The 17,173-nt window shown below is 46.6% G+C and overlaps 1 protein-coding gene and 1 long non-coding RNA gene across 2 annotated transcripts in view; one reads left to right on the forward strand and one right to left on the reverse strand.

Moving 5' to 3' along the window:
• Window positions 1-4,101, forward strand: part of LOC147662067 (kinesin light chain 1-like) — a 427,072-nt gene extending 422,971 nt beyond the window's left edge. The window contains exons 18-20 of the transcript XR_015305983.1: window positions 30-669; window positions 852-923; window positions 2,178-4,101. The gene's annotated coding sequence lies outside the window, so the exon portion shown is untranslated. The remainder of the gene's footprint in view (window positions 1-29; window positions 670-851; window positions 924-2,177) is intronic.
• Window positions 24-7,037, reverse strand: LOC147662070 (uncharacterized). The gene is made up of 3 exons (XR_015305985.1): window positions 2,186-7,037; window positions 755-935; window positions 24-573 (listed from the first exon to the last, which is right to left on the reverse strand). It is a non-coding gene; the product is annotated as an uncharacterized LOC147662070 (long non-coding RNA).
• Window positions 7,038-17,173: the final 10,136 nt, after the last annotated feature.

Genomic DNA, 17,173 nt, shown 5'->3' on the forward strand with positions numbered 1-17,173 from the left:
TGTGATAAAGGGGCATTAGGAACCTACAGCACGATACCTAGAACAGCTCCATCCTGTGATATTCAGACATTAGAAACCCACAATAATATACTAGATCAGATCCAATCTGTGATATTCAGATATTAGAAACCTACAATACGATATGAAAGCAGCTCAATTCGGTGAAATGCAGACTTTAGAAACTCCCACTATGAAGTCAAATAGGTCTGTCCTGTGATGCATACATTAGAAATCTGTTCTACAACTCTAGGAGAGCTCTGTCCTGTGATACAGAGGCATCAGGAACCTGCGCTACAAACGACTACAGCTCCATTTCATGATACACAGACAATGGAACCCGGTTTTAGACATTTCATTTTGGGGACACTCCATTCTGTAATAGATGGTAGAAACCAAACCCCCTGCAGTTCACTCCCTGGCTAACTCCGTTCCATTCTGCCATAGGTATGAAAAAACTAAATTCCTGCTATACTATTGCTCTGGAACTACTCTGGTGGTACGCAGACTTAAGAAGCCTGTGCGGCGACACTTCATGGCTAGAACAACGTCAACGTGTTAGACATTAATAGATGCCTACACTGTAGCACTGCGACTCCTCTTCCCAGGAAGAGATATGAGACACGTACACTGGACAGCCCTACTGTGGGGTAGATATACACCTACACTGCAGCACTGGGCCTCCTCTCTTCAGCAACAGATATTACACACCTCCACTTCTGGACTGGGGCAGTTCTACGGTGGGGTAGATATACACCTACACTGTAGCACTGCGACTCCTGTGCCCAGGAAGAGATATGAGACACGTACACTGGACAGCCCTACTGTGGGGTAGATATACACCTACACTGTAGCACTGGGCCTCCTCTGTTCAGCAATAGCTATCACACACCTCCACTTCTGGACCGGGACAGTTCTACGGTGGGGTAGATATTCACCTAGACTTCAGCTTTGGGATAGCTCTGCATGGGACGGACATGACCTCAAGATAGAACGTACTATGCTGCCCTCTAAGATAATGGGATATATATATATATCACCTACAGTAGAACATTCCAGCATTGCAGGGTGCCCCACCTCCCTCTACTATTGCCTTTATATCCCCTCTATCTTCCCTCTGGCCCCGCCCCCAACATTTCCACATCAACTATGACACCCTGCAGCCTCCCCACTCGGAGGGAGCCCTCATTCAGTTCTCTCATCGCAGGCTCCATTTCCACGTCTGTGTTTCCCCTGGTCTAGTCATTTCTGTCCATGGTTTTCCAATGTTCATCTCACTCGTGTTCATGGTAGGGCTGCATTGCTCAATGATTCTTTACTGTGCAAGATTTTCTTGGAACATTAAAGATACTCTTTATACCATGAACCTACCACAAAACCTGTTTCTAACAATCCTGTTCCTTTCTCCGCATAAAGTGTCCTTCCTTTGCCATCTGCATCAACCTAGTTAAATCGTTATTGAGGGCAAAAACTTTGGGCCATGTGTATGCATGCTGACGCTTTTCAGAATCTACTATTGCGCTCTGAGACCCCTGTCCTCCTCCAAGACGTTTTATAGCTTGTGTGAACTTACATACTCGTATAACCTGCATACGCAGTTGATCTCCTAAAGGCTAATCATCCTACTTCAACTTGCAGACATCTACAGAGCACACCGGCGTGGATTATTAGTATGTTTACTGCCTCTACATTACCAGTTTGTTCAGATAAATTAAAAAGAGTTGAGATCCCAGTCACACAAAAATTCCATGCGTGGACTGACTAGTGAGCTCTAGAAGCCCCCTTGACTCCCAACACTTTAACAGCACCCCAGAATCTCCCCTTCTCTCAGGCTCTCCTGCCTGGAAGGGGAAGTAAATTCTTTCGCTGTACACTGCGTATAACTAGCAATGATAGAACATTTATAAGCCGGAACAATTATCATACTCCCCTGGGCTAGTAGACTTCCTTCGGAGTTAGCTTCTCTCTCGTTGCATGTAGGTGTCCGCTTAGGAATCCAATCCTCCTGTGCCAGCTGGGAGACGTTCAACCAAGGGAAAGGAAGGTCCTTGAAATCACCACCATACAGGTCATTGTTCTGCTCTGACCTGCTCTGTAGATGTCCTCAGATCCATCCTGGTGTTCAGTATGTGTGGGTCTTGATCAACAGAGTCTGCAAGCAGTCTGCCCCAACTCCCCAGAATGTAACTCCGCCCCTCCGTGAGAAAGCACAAATAGCAAAACTAACCTCTTGTGGGGGAGGGGCGTAGCAGACCGCTGAAAAGGCGAAATCTCATCAACCATATGTCTCTCGTACTTCCGAGAATTCAAAGTTGCGTTTTCTGTAGGTAAATACAACAATGTTTTACTGCGTTGCGTAAACGTTGAAATTAGCTGAAGGAAGTATGCATTGTTAACTTTGCTAACCACCTATGTAATGACGGCTGCAGGGAACCTAAACCAGAAGCGAAGAGAGCCAGTAGCAGCAATGCTGAAATCCTGGGTTGATAAACCTGAAATTCACGGACAGACAGTTCTGGCAACCGTTCAGCAAGCCATACCAAATCGTAATCCAGAAAGAAAGTAAAATTTCAGGCAAAGGGTCAGGAAATGTGAGGGAACTGAAAAGGGGACAAAACAACAAAGGTGAAGGACGCAAGACTGGTGAATGAACTCAAAAATCAAAAGGAGCAAATACAACACGGAAAGTTGCCTGCCACCTTCCTAGGAGAGTGTCCTGCATGTAATGTAAAGTCCTGCTTTCACTCCTAATCTGAAAGTCCCTCTCGTTGATCTCCACCAGAGATGATCCTGCCGCCTCAATCACCATAGACTGGTTCTCCATAACTTTCTTTTCTCTTCCATATTTTATGGCCTCCAAACCCAGAGGTGAATCGCTAAGTTTCCGTAACTTTCCTGTTCCTGACACATGGCTCATTGGAATCCCCAGTGCTTCCAGGGCCTGCTCAGACCGGTCCAGCAGACTTTGCATACTTGTGGTTCAGAGGAACGAGCGGAAGCAAACCTCGAGGCCAGTGCAGCCGCAGCTACTCTGTCTCCTCCCACCTGATACCACTGACTTCTTAAAGCAGACCTTGTGTCACAATTGCAGAAAACTTTACATATGAATAAAAAAAAACTTTACTTGGGACATATTATGGTCGTCGCATTCCTAAGTACTACAACTTGCGAGTCACTGACACCCTCTGTCTGTGTGTTGCTGAGCATGAAAGAGAAGCGTCAGAGCTGAGAGGTCCACGCCCGAGTCTGACCGCTTCGGTTCTCCACCCAGCTCAGAACCAGGACACCGCATACTGGTCTGCCATTTGTTTACAGAGTAGTGACAGATTTTCTGCTTGCCTGATGTGTGTTGCTTTGTGTCCTATTACTCTTCCCAAGTTGTAAACGCTCCTGACTAGGTGATGTGTAGACATATTAGTTTGAGGTGCCAAATACAATTAAGTTAAATGGAGCACAGGTATTAAAACAGAATATACCTGAAAATGTGGAAACTAAGGTTAGGGCAACAGTTACTGAGCACACCACTGTTCAGTCAGAGTTGATGAGTTCTTGACAGCCGTCTCTGAAATAAATCAAGAAATTACCACCACAAAGGTCTTTAAAACAAGATGCTGATCCTAGGTTGAAAAAAGAAACCGGTGTAATGCATTTGGTCGGTTAATACCAGCATTGTGTTCCCTAAAGCAATGTTCAAGACAAAGTTAATTGGAAGCTGAAAGCATGATAAAGGGCAGGGCCCAGCCAACTCGACGGTGGGGTTCAAGGGAAGCTGCAGTCCTCTCTGAGGATACTCTTCAGCCAAGGTGAAAGGAAGACTCCACTAAAAGTACAAGGAAGGCCGCAGGCAAGACCGAGAACACAGACAAACTGTGCCATTCTCCAACCACAGGCCAGGCGTGGCCGGCTGACGTGAACCGCGGTTGCGCCTCTGCTCGAACCCTTGTGCCAGATCACCCGTCTGCTCCATAGACTCAGTGTTGCTTAGCAAGATGCACGCTGCATCATGAGAACCCTGAAGAAGGTTGGCATAAGAGGGAGCAAATGTGAACCCTATGGCAGTGCTGTGAATTTTTCGAACAGTTTAATTACCAAATCTGAGCATGTCCAGGCAGCCTGGTTCCACTTGAGCGTCATGTGTAGAAACAAACCTTTCCTCCCAGCAAGCTCGGCGCCTCTGCTCAGGCTCTCCTACTACCCCACATAGTGGAGGCACGATCCCGCATGCACCAGCTCCCCAGAATCCTGTCTAGCGCCAGTAAATTTCATCCCGCACACCTGCCCGCTTGATCAAGAACAACATTTGTTTCATTGCAGCACCTGCCCCAGACCTGAGTAAAACAACTCTACGTCAGGTAGAAATCCTGCAGCTTTATGTATGAGGTTTAGGATTAGAAAAACACAGGCGGTCGCACCCAAAAGCATCAATATATCCGGAAGCGTCCTCACAGTTCAGCTCACTGTTAGCAAATATAGAGGACCCGGAGACATAAAAAGAATAACTTACCACACAGATACACCCTTTCATCTCATACTCAGCCCTCCTGCAACATTTCAACAAAGAGCTAAAGACAAACCTGTTCTCTATATCCCTGCTGCCCGATTAACCCTAGTGTCCCATCAACCACACCAGAAACATCCACAGCTGCTACGGTAAGAGCCCCTGGAAATATGTGACAACTGTCATATGTATTATGTGACCACATGTGTGGCATGTTTACCACTGCTGTGTAAAGCAGACATGCTAGAGGCAATTAAGGAGACTTAATCAGTACGGTCGGTACTGCAGCTAGCGGAGTGCCTGGTAAAGGGCTCCTTGAGACGTGTGTTGTATGCTACTCTTTTAAAAAACACTTTTTAACTTGGAATTGATTTTAAAACTGTTTGTACAATTTAGACTTTTCTCACCTGCCATGCTGCGCATTGTCCCTCATTGCGTGTTTCTCTGGTCCACCGCGGATTGGTCCGTTTGTGTGGAGGGAACTGACGCATACTGGAAGTAATCCTAAAGACTTCGGCACAAAGCGCAGCGGAGGTCAGCAGTCTAGCTGCTCACCTTGCCCCATAAAATCTGATGCCTGCCTCGATGCGCAGCGGACGCGCTAGAGGCAATTAAGGAGACAAAATCCGTACGGTCGGTACTGCAGCTAGCGGAGTGCCTGGTAAAGGGCTCCTTGAGATGTGTGTTGTATGCCCCTCTTTTAAAAACAACTTTTTAACTTGGAATTGATTTTAAAACTGTTTGTACAATTTAGACTTTTCTCACCTGCCATGCTGCGCACTGTCCCGCGTTGCGTGCTTCTCTGTTTCAACGCGGATTGGTCCGTTTGTGTAGAGGGAACTGACTCATACCGGAAGTAATCCTAGAGACTTCGACACAAAAGCGCAGCGGAGGTCAACAGTGTAGCTGCTCACCTTGCCCCATAAAATCCGATGCCTGCCTCGACACGCAGTGGGCACGCCAAAGGCAAGCCTGTCTACGCCCGTCCGTGCCTGAACGTCGCCACGAGCAGGAACCCCTGCCGGATTTACACTAATCCCAACTAGGAGCACCATTGATCATCACTCCTACACTAGCCATGAACTATTAAAGATCAAACACTGCTGCTTCCCTAAACACCATATTAATACATGCACTTTACCCACTGATAGAAGGAACTTTCGCATGTAGGTTCTGCAGATTTCAGTGCATGGGACCAGAACCACCACTGGCAAAAATTATTTCACCTAAGGAACCCGCCAACCCCACTATACTAATGAAAAGGAAAGCTCTTCCCTGACCATTTACAACGAAAGTGGCTGGAATTGCTTTCTGGTGAATGTTAGATCTCTCCCCAAACACGCAGTGAACATCTGGGGTCTACTCTCCACCAACCTCCCACACATAGGATTTTTGACTGAGACCTGGACTAAACCGTGCTCTAACCCTGCTATCGCAGTGGCTCTACCAGACGACTATCATATTCACAAATTAGATAGACCACACAGGGTGGGAGGGGGAATAGCTATTCTCTATAAAGACTCCATCAGAGTCTCCATCCTAGATCAATTAATCAATGACATAATGGAAACCCTAGTCTTTAGAATTGACATACACCCTCAACTCAGCTGGAAAGGAGCTATTGTATATAGACCCCCGGGACCTCTCTCTAATTTTACTCCACAACTGATGGAACATATCTCCCTCCACAGCATTTCGACTAAAAACTTCCTACTCTTCGGAGATTTCAAGGTGCATAGTGAAAACCCTGCCAACCAAGAGGCATCCTCACTACTGACAGATCAGCGACAAGCCTCCTCACTCGGCAGGGCACACGCTAGATCTAATTTTAACAAATTCCTCCAACATCTTGTGTGGAGCAACCCGCCCCTTGACTTGGTCAGACCATCAGGGGCTCTAAGGAACCCGCTATTCCCAAACCACAACCTAAAGGGTGGTACAGACAATGCCATAAACTTACGCCCCACCAGTTTCATGATATGTTTACACCACCACAGAATCCTGATTCCGATAGTGTGGAAGAACACTTAACATCCTTTAATGCTAGTATGGAAACCAGTTAACCATCTAGTCCCCTTAAAACAATGCTCAATATCTGCCAAACGACACCAGACTACGTGGTACTCAGCCGAACTCCGGACAGAAAAAAAAGCCATTGTAAAAAACTAGAACGCCTCTGGCGCTCCTCTCATGACCTACAAGATGAAGAAAGATTTAAACTAGCACAGACCCAATACCATAAAAATCTGAAATCCGCCCGTAAAATGTATATTGCGTTTCAACTCGAACAGGCAGGAAACACCCCTAGAACACTCTACCAGATTTTAAAAACTTTTATCAACCGTAAGGCCTGCGATACCGAAGAAGCTCCAACCCAAGCCCTATGCGAAAATATAGCTACCCATCTCACCCAGAAAATAGAAACAATATACAACAAAATCACCTCAACCAGGGACTTTCATAAAGGCACTAAAATAGATTACCCTCAGCCTATTCCAGAAACTGTAACTGTGTAAAACTTTCCGACGCTTACGCCGAAAAAGGTAGAATCTCTTCTAAAAATTGTTAAATCAGGGTCCCCACTGGACCTCATCCCTGCCAAAATAACCTCCTTGCTATCCAAGCAACTAGTTGCCCCCATCTGCTCAATTCTGAATAGCTCCATGAAGGATGGTAGTCTCCCTCTAGAGTCTAAAGCGGCACATATTATCCCCATCGGACAAAATCCCAAAGCCCCCTTGGACGATGCATCCAACTATCGCCCCATCTCTCTGCTCCCCTTACAGAGCATACTCCTAGAAAAACATATCAATAAGCACCTATCAGAATTTGTAGAATCCTCTAACTGCCTCGATCCCTCTCAGTCGGGGTTTCGACCAAGGCATAGTACAGAGTCTACCCTGGTGACGGTCACTGACAACATCAGAATGTTCCTGGATAATGGTCAAGCAGTGCTTCTGGTGCTGCTTGACCTATCCGCTGCTTTCGATACCATCTCTCACCAGACCCTCCTCAGGAGACTGTTTTTACCCAATCCCCTTCCTATTCCCTGCACTTAGTGCCCGTCCCCTTCCCCTTCTACCTCACCAGAGCCGCCTCCCTCACCCTGTGCAGCCCCTGCAATCTCAATCTTTCTTTTGAATACCAGATCCGCGGTCAAGCACTATCATGAACTATTTGTTCTACTTGACTCGCATAAGCCTGACCTCCTGTTTCTTACAGAGACTTGGTTTTGCCCGGACTCCCTACCAGTCCTATTAGCCGCTCTCCCCTCCTCTTACTATGCCCTCCGCGCTGACCGACCGGCGGGGAAGGTGGGTGGTGGCGTTGCTCTGATTGTTCGTTCTGGACTCCATTTTCAGCCACTATCAGTTTCCCCCATCACAGCGGTCGACTATTTAGTCGTTCGCTCTGCCTCTTTTTTAACACCTTTGACGTGCCTGCTTGGTTGCTCAATCGTCCTATCTCTTCCCCCACTGTTTCCCAATGTGCCTGGTCCGATCACTTTTTAATTTCCTTTTTTCTGCACCCCAGTCTTGCCAAGAAACCTCCTCTCCCTAGGAATACCTGGGCACGTAATTAGAACCATGTTGACATGACGTTCCTCTCTTTCTGCCTCTAGTCCCAACCTCCAAGATCTTCCCTCCTCTGCCCAAGCGGACACTCTAAACAAATGGCTCGCCAGAGGCTGCGATCAAGTGGCCCCCCTAAGAAGAGTTACTGCCAGGCATGCCAGCGACGCAAATATATGGTTCAACGCCGAACTTAAGGAGAAACAATTGGCAGTACGGCAGGCTGAGCGCGCCTGGAGACGCGCCTACTCTCAAACTACAATATACTACACTCCTTAATCAATATAAGAAGTCTATATTCTCTGCCAAAACTGACTACTTCTCCTCTAAAATTCTGTCCGCAGGAAACCAATCGAGAGAAATCTTTACATTCGTACAGGACCTGGCTTTCTCGGACAGAGTCGCCCTAAAACCCTCCCCTTCTCAGGTCCTCTGCAACTCTCTCAACAACTATTTCATGGATAAAATTATAACTATTAAGTCCAACATCTCTCCTCCCTCTCCCTCTTTTTCAGATCCTTTGCCCCCGCCTGCCCGGTCTTACCTTGACCATATCCCCCCTCTGACTACTGAGACGTTCCTGTCTCTCCTCCTAACGGTAAAATCAGGTTCTCCATCTGATATCTGCCCGGCACACATCTTGAGACAAATCTATCTAGCTTGTCCTCCCCCCCCCCCTCACTTTCCTCAATAACTCCCTTGCCCAAGGTATTGTCACACAATCTCACAAATTTGCGACAATAATCCCTATTTTAAAGAAGCCCGGTGCAGACCCCTCTTCACTTGTAAATGACCGCCCTATTTCTCTCTTACCTTTTCTAGGAAAAATATTGGAACGGAACGTCACCAAAGTGCTCAGCGCCTTTGCTGAGGAGAATGGCTGCTTAGCCTCCCGCCAGGCTGGTTTCCGCCCGGCGCACTCGACAGAGTCTGTAGTTCTCTCCATTATGGACAACCTCAGAGAGGGTATGGACACCAACCAACCCCAAGCTTTGGTTCTTCTTGATTTATCCGCCGCCTTTGACACGGTCGATCATTCCATTCTTCTTTCCCGTGTCGGGGCGGCTGGTATCAGGGGAACCGCGTTGGTTTGGCTTTCTTCCTTCCTGAGGGACCACACTCAGGCTGTCCACCTGGCTGATTTCTCTTCTCCTTCTTGTAAGGTTCAATGTGGGGTTCCACAAGGGTCTTCTTTGTCCCCTCTTTTAAATTATACATTTCCCCTCTTATTTTTGCACTACAGCAGATGGAGGTCACAATTTACAATTACGCTGATGACCTCCAGCTTATTTTTAATTTATCCTCCTCCCCAGAGTCCATCCACAATTTTCAATCTGTCATGTTTTTTATTAGGGACTGGATGAACTACAACTACTTGAAACTAAACCCGGATAAAACCGAGCTGGTTTTGACAGGTGGTTGCTCCAGTCCCTGGAATTCTTTGTTTTGGCCCTCATCTTTAGGCTCCCCCTTCCCCCTTCTTTTCTGTCAAGACCCTAGGGATCAAATTAAATGCTCACCTCACCTTGCACTCCCAGATTAGTTCTGTTGTTTCATCCTGTTTTCTCACTCTCCGCACTATTCGAAAGATTTCTCGTTTTTTTTCTTTTTCCGCCCTCAAACTTATTCTTTCAGCCATGGTCATCTCCCGCCTTGACTACGGCAACGTTTTGTAAACCGGCGTCCCTGCATACAATCTTCGGCGACTTCAACTGGTGCAAAACCAGGCCACTCGACTTGTTTACAATCTCTCCAAGTCTCATCACGCCACTCCCTTGCTCAAGGCATTGCATTGGCTTCCCATCCGGGAGCGCACCCTTTTTAAGATGGGCTGCATTACTTTCCAGGCCCGGGCAGGGACGGCCCCTGCCTTTATCACCTCTGAAATTAAGGCCTACCTCCTCACTAGAGAGTTACGTTCTTCCTCGCAATCTCTTCTGTCTGTCCCTCGCTTTAGGAAGAAGAAGTCTGGAGGTGTTACATTTTCCACTCTAGCCCCTGCCTTTTGGAACACCCTTCCCCTCTCCCTTAGGTCTTCTCCACACTACTTGGAGTTCCGAAAAGCATTAAAAACATTTCTCTTTACCCAAGCTTTCCCACACTAGCGGCCTACCCTTCCCTCGGTCCCCTGGTCCGTATCCCTAGCGCCAAGGAACCGCTTGGTAGTCGTGCGCTTTATAAATATTTTAATTTCAATTTCATAGTGGCATCCAAGGGAATGCCCTAAAATGGATTACCGCAGGAAAATCTGAGATAATGTTGTTTGGAGATGCTGTTACTAGGTGGTCCCCAGGATGGTGGCCAGAGGAATTAGGCTCTGCCCCAACCCCAAAACTAGTAGCAAAAAAATCTAGGAGTTTGGATAGATCACAAACTCACCCTAGAGGAGCACGCCACCTCCACGACTGGGGCTTGCTTCCACACACTGAGCCTCCTACGAAGAGTTTTCCCCTTCTTGCCATCTTCCTCACGGAAAACTCTGATCCAGGCATTAGTGCTTAGCCGCCTGGACTACTGTAATGCTCTGCTGATTTCAGCCAAAGAGGGTTCTTTGAACAAACTGCAGGTTGTCCAGAACACCGCGGCCTGCCTGGTAGCCAATGCCCCGCCCAGAACAGCTTCTCTTCCCTTACTTCAAAAGCTCCATTGGTTCCCGGTTCGAAAAAGGATAACATTCGAGATCTGCTGCATGGCCTGCAAATCTTTACATGAATATGTCCCAGCTATCTAACACACTAATTTGTCAGATACTAGCCACCAGGGTCACTCCGCTCAGGGTCCAAAGCATTGCTGCACATCAAAAAAGCTTGCACGCGAGATACGAATAGCGCTACGCGAACTGCGTAGTGTACTGTTTGCGATGATTGCACAGTGCTGGATGCTTGTCCGCACTGTGCAATCATTGAAAACGGCATCTTGCACAGTACGAGATGTCGTTTTCTGCCGCTCGAGTAGATTTTTACTTGCGCGGTAGCTTTCTCAATTCGGACTGGTAGTTTCTCATCGTGAGCTGTCGCGAGCATACGTGACCACTCTCCATGAGAAACCTGACCACCCCGCGTTGAGAATCTCGCTGGGAGGTTTATTTTCCACACTTGCGATCGCCAACTTGATGTTGCTGATCGCGAACAAGGAAAAAGTCTTGCCGGGATGTTATTTTGCTCGCTAGCGATCGCCAACTTGATGTTGAGGACCGCGAGCAAGCAAAAAATGCCAACTACGCTACGTGTGTATGCACTGTGCTAGGTGATTCGTGTAGCGCGAAGTAGCACAAACTATGCGAGCGTAGCATAGTTGTCCGCCCAGGGTTAATGAAAATAACAAGGGGGCTGAGCCAACGGTAAAGTTAAACCTCCATACAAAGTCAAGTGGGAGGCTGAAACCAAGGTGAAGGGAGTGAAGAGCCAGGCACGGTCAATTGAGGGCTCCATGCAAGGTACGGTTGCGGGATCTGGAGAGGTGAGTTTATGGCTCTAAACAAAGTAATGGGAAATGGTTAAAGGGAGATCTGTAGCCAAGACAAATGGTATTAGTTCTTCTGGCAAGACAACCTGAGACTAACAGGCAAAGTGAAATGTGCAAGGTAGTGTGAAAGGTCCACCATGGATTATTGAGACAATGTTAAGAAAAGCTATATCCTAGGTAAATGGGATAGACTCCATTCAAGGGTGAATAAAGGCTGTAGGCAGGAAAAGGGCTGCCAAACCTAGCTAGCCTGCCAGTGCCGTCTTTCATTTCTTCTCGTGATTGCACTATTTCTCCAGGGCCTTTTGCACTTGTCAGAGTGTACCCTCAATATTCAATGATTTGAACTCCGATTTCCACAAATGGAGGTGTACAACTGATGCTGCCCTCTCTCCGCTCTCTGTCCTTTTCCCTCTCACGGACTCCGTCTCTCTCCCTCACCTCCCCAACTGGGTTAAATCGAGAACTGTGACAGCAGCCTGCAAAGGAAGACCCCAGCTTCAGAAACTGCGAGAAATTCATTGCTTTCTTTGCTGTGTAAATCTGTATTTATCATTTCAACTGTGTGTACTTTTGTTGTTGTGCCATGCCTTTTTCTGATTTGTAATGATGATTGGGTTTTTAATTAAATTCTGTTATTTTTCTATGATACCTTGTCTGTGGAAAGCAGACATCTGTTGTCTTTCTTGCATTTCAGTGGACTGCATGGTGTTTGGTCAAAAAGAAGGGAGCAGGGCACCAGGCTGCAGTGCCAACCCGAGCTGCTATTGGAGTTGGGTTCAGGGCTTATTTGTTTGACGGTCCGCCCCACTTCTTTCTTCATTCATTGTAGGCTAGTTTGGACCATCTGTTGACCCCAATGTAAATGTTATTTGTGTGTGGGTGTGTGTGTGTGTGCGCACGCGCGTGTGTGTGTGTGTGTGTGTGTGCGTGCGCATGTCTGTTTGTGCCATAGAACAGCTGAGTTATACTTAGGATCTTGAATAACCAATGTCATTGTCACCAAACCCTAGATATTAGTTTCCCAAAAACATGTTCTCTTCTGTGTCTGGTTTGAGGATATAGATTGTTACTGCTTTAAAATAGAACCACGTCGGAAGAACATTCGCTGTGAGTGTCCTTACTCTGCCCGGCCTCCTTGAAAATAGAACCACCTCGGAAGAACATTCACTGTGAGTGTCCTTACTCTGCCCAGCCTCCAGCCTCCAGCCTCCAGACAGAAATAAATATTGGTTGCCATCTGTTGAGGACTCTTCTCATTTAAGCTAGCAGTAGTGGGTATTTAGCCTCATAAAGTCCGTGTGTCTTCGGCGTTATATAGATGTCCAAGTACCGATTCTTTTCCTTAGTCCAGTGGGAAGGGCAGATGCGGTCAATCTTTCACGAGTGGTTTGTTGACGGCCTACACCTAGCATTTCTGATTTGTCTAGATTCACCTTGAACCCTGAAATAAATGTATATTTCTCGACTGTTAATGCTACCGGTATCAGCAACTTTGGGCATTCTATTGTTAGCAGCATGTTGTCTCTGTACAAGTGGATTGTGTGTGCCATGCAGCTGACGTATATTCCCTCCATATCTACAAATGTATGATATTTTGTTCTAGTGGCCCTATTGAGAGAGCAAAGAGTAGCAGGCCTAGGGATATTCCCTACCCCCGTTCCCCCTCCTAAGCCTAGCAGCAAGTGGTTTGTTCCCATTTATTATTCCACAGGCCAGAGGGATATTCCCTATCCCGTTCCCCTGCTTAGCCTAACATTTAGTATTTTTTAGGTCTCTCTGAGTCAGCGTGCATGCGCTGCTCGGATAGACATTTAGTAGCGGCTTTGGGAAGTGACCCCAAAGCAGCGTCCAGGTTGCTAGAACGAGCACAAGCACACCCGCTTGCGCGCGCATCCCTTGCGTGTTTTAGCGCGTCATCGCGATCACTTTTGCTTTCACAGCGATCGTGATCGCGATGACTTTCGTGGCCAATGCTTGTTCTTAGTGCGATTGCTGTTTAGACAATGCACATGTTTTCACCCAACCATACGTCGAAGTGTGGTCCGTAGCGGGTGGTAAAAGTGCACAATCTGTCGGACCCTCTCATAGTCTGGCTTTGGTGTCTGGTCCTGAAGCTTCATTGTTATGGGTGTCATTTCATAATCTGGTCTTAACGGGTCCAAGCTTTGTGCGGTGAAAACGATGCTACTAAAACAACCATGTGCCTTTAAAGTTAACGTTCAGTCGCCATGCAGTGTTTTGTCTGCCCTGCATCAAGTGCGTCTGTAAAGGAAATGTACTAGATGGCAGCTGTCCGTGCACAGGTTTCGAGAATGCAGGGATGGTAATGCAAGCGGTCCCTCTAGTGACAGTCGTCTGATGAATGTGCTCGCCATTCAGTTTGAATAGTAGACCTTGCCTTTACGTCTGCCCCCAACGATAGCAATAGTTGCGTATGATGTTGAATAGGGCACTCATTTTTTTAAATTAGCCGCCGGTCAAATGCACTGCTTCTTTCTGTACGTATTTCTGTGCTGTCGATCAAAAAGTGCTTTTCGTTTACACCTTTTCGGTGGGGGGGGGGGGGGTCGCTACACTAGACCATTTTATTTAGGGCTTGGAAATCGCCATTATGTGCTCTCCTGAAATGACAATTGCATGGGAAAAAATATTAGTGTCTACGCGCCCTTGCTGATCACTGTATTAGACCCTTTGTCTTTTTTGATAGTTTGGGAACCCTATTTGTTTTAAATACATTAAACATTCATGCTTGCTTCACAAAACTAAAGGCCCCTTCAAGAGAAGTCTGGCCTTCAATTGCATTCCTTAATAATAATCACTACCCCAAGCCCTATTCTTCATCAGTACTCCGAGTACAACCTTTTTCTTGTGGTGGAGGGGCTCTGCAAATGTAATTGGCTTCGAGGGGCTGGGTGGCCTTACCACCTCTGGAAATGTGCTTTTTATGACATTGGTGCCGTCCTAAATTGACAATTGGCCTTAGGTCACCTTGACGAGTGAATGGATATTGAGATAGACTCTTAAACCAGTTTCTCTTAAGGGATGGGACCTGGCACTGCTGTACAGGGCCCTTCTTTTACCATAATGTTTCGAATTGGGTTATTTTACATATATTTGCCAGTGACTTTATGCACTGATGCAGAAAGAACAATTGATGGCCAGAATGCAGAACAATGTCATGCATTTACCCAAGTACAGCGATCTGGGCCTAAATCCATCACTTTTTGATTTTGCTCCCCATGCCATTCCAGTTTGGACCCAGCCATATGCAAATCAGTCTTGACCCTGCGCCCAATGTTAACAGTCCAGCCCGAACTGCCAGGCCCCTTTATGCAGGGCACGTGATTGTGAGGGACAGGTGATTATGCTGCTTTACACGAAGGGCCTTGCATTGATCGATCCCTACAAGCAGCGGTTTAAGTGGGACGAAAAAAAACGGGTGGGCGGGGGTCCTCTCAAAAGGGTGTGGCCTATGTGATTGAGGGCGTGGCTTAAAAACCTGAGCTAAAATAAAACCATGTGCTTCGCATAGTGTGCCTCCTGACTGGTATTTTGCTGTTTCCCATTGCATCCAGATATATAATACAGCAAGTAGTAACATTACACTACAAGCCACGACTGTTGGATTTGCCAATGGTTGTTAGTTGCGTAAGATAAATAAGCAACAAGAAGTGCTTCGTTGTGTATAACATTGAAAATGCTTCCGTTGTGACATCACGAGACTGAAAGAATTATAGCGAGTCTCAGAAGTTGCATCAAAGGCTGGTACTGCTGCAGAGTTCATATTTTTTCGCCCTGGGGGTTACGGCAAAAATGGAGAGCGCGACAGGCAGCCGTCTCAGCGCCTGCTTTTTAAAACTGCCAGCGCTGAGCACCGGCAGGACCCGGCCCACTTAAATCCCTGAGCACAAGACTGGGTTGTGTAGTTATTGCGGGTCTGCGCTCCCAGAAACCACACCGTGGCAGTAGGTTACAGTCTCTCAAGTGGCTTGTTTCACCATGAAGCAGAATCTTTGCCGCAAGTCCACATGCGCTGCCTCTTCCAGCTGCGACATCCCCTCCAAGCGTGGGCTCTGCAGCACGGGGAGTCCCTTCCACTGCCATTGACGCACCCTTTCAGCCACAATAATGAAATCACATAAAGTACATGCATATATCACTTGTCTATTCCGCTCTCCCCACGGCAACAGTCCGAGGATACAAATCTGTTTTCTATGTATAATAATTATATACGGGCTAGATTCAAACCGCAAAAGAAGCGTCTTTAATCGATCTGGAGTTTCATTACACTGACAAGCGCCAGATGGCATTAATATGTACACAACGTGAATTTGTCACTAGTGCTCTAAAGCTAGTTATTGGTAAGAAGCAACTTGCCTGCAGCGAGTTAAGTTATGGGTGCGTTTCATTCTTTATAACGGCAGCCATTTCAATAGCAAACAAGCAATGGCATAGCCAATAGGTCTCACCTTTCGGACCTTATAAGTGTTTTGCCACGCAACACTTGATGTTGTTGCACCAAGGATATTGTGCTGGATCACTAAACACTTATAAGGTCCCAAAGGCGAGACCTATTGGCTATGCCAATGCTTGTTTCCAATTTATTATTGCATGGGCCACCAACTGACCCTGCATAGCTATCCCTTATGTACCTTTGCATCAGGCTACTTGGCATCTAAGGGGAGGGCTTATGTATGTATATGGTGTTTTTCTACCGCAAACCTAGCCAGAAGGCTGTGGAGCTCTGTACATGGTCAAAGGCATACTTAAAGTCAGCAAGTAATAGAACAGTAAGCTGAGTTGTAGACGAGTATTGCATTGTATTGAGTATGATCATTGGGTTCCTGCTCTTGTTGGGTTTCTACATCAAATGCAGACTTGCAGGGTATTGTCAAAGGTCTTTCTAGCATGTTTGAAGCCTCATTGGTCTGGGTGCAGCTTGAAGGGTATCAGGTTTTACAGTGTATTGGAAAATACCTTTCAGAAGATCTTTAGAACTAGGTTGAGCAAGGCGATTGGTCTTTTGGATGTATATTGATCCCTGGATTCTTGTATTACGGAAATATTGGCTTCTCAGTTATCGTCCCCTCGCAGTAAAGTTTCACCCAGTGAGATCTCAAGGAAGACCAGACTTTCTTACAAAAGTGCAGAGTTAGGCCCTTCAGGCACATAGCTTTATTTATCAGTAGTTCACTGACAATCCACTTCACCTCCCCTGTGATGGGCGTTTCTTAATGTTCTTTTTCCTGTGCACCCAATACAGGTAGGTCCAAGCTTTACAGGAAGGAGGCCATGGTATCACCATCCTGAGTCTCTCCTCGATACAGTTTCTAAAAGGAGAGTGCAAATTCCCAACTCTTTTGTGCTTCGGAATCTATAAAACACTCATGGAACTCACTAAATAAAATATTTATGTTCTCTCTGTAGCCATTGCAATCTAGTGGCTAATAATTAGTCAGCCTTATTGGCTTTATCATAGAAATGTTGTGAAAGTCTCAAATGGACCCTCTCAAATGGACCCTCTCGGCTTTCCTCATCAATCATACGTCGAGATGGACTTTAGTGCTGTAACCTAAGAGCATTGATGGAAACTGAAGGTCTGTAGCCTGTTTCACTACTACTTTGAGTTCTGTGTCCA

The sequence above is a fragment of the Lissotriton vulgaris genome, unplaced genomic scaffold (genome assembly GCF_964263255.1).
Source record: "Lissotriton vulgaris unplaced genomic scaffold, aLisVul1.2 SCAFFOLD_811, whole genome shotgun sequence".
Classification (NCBI taxonomy): Eukaryota; Metazoa; Chordata; class Amphibia; order Caudata; family Salamandridae; genus Lissotriton; species Lissotriton vulgaris.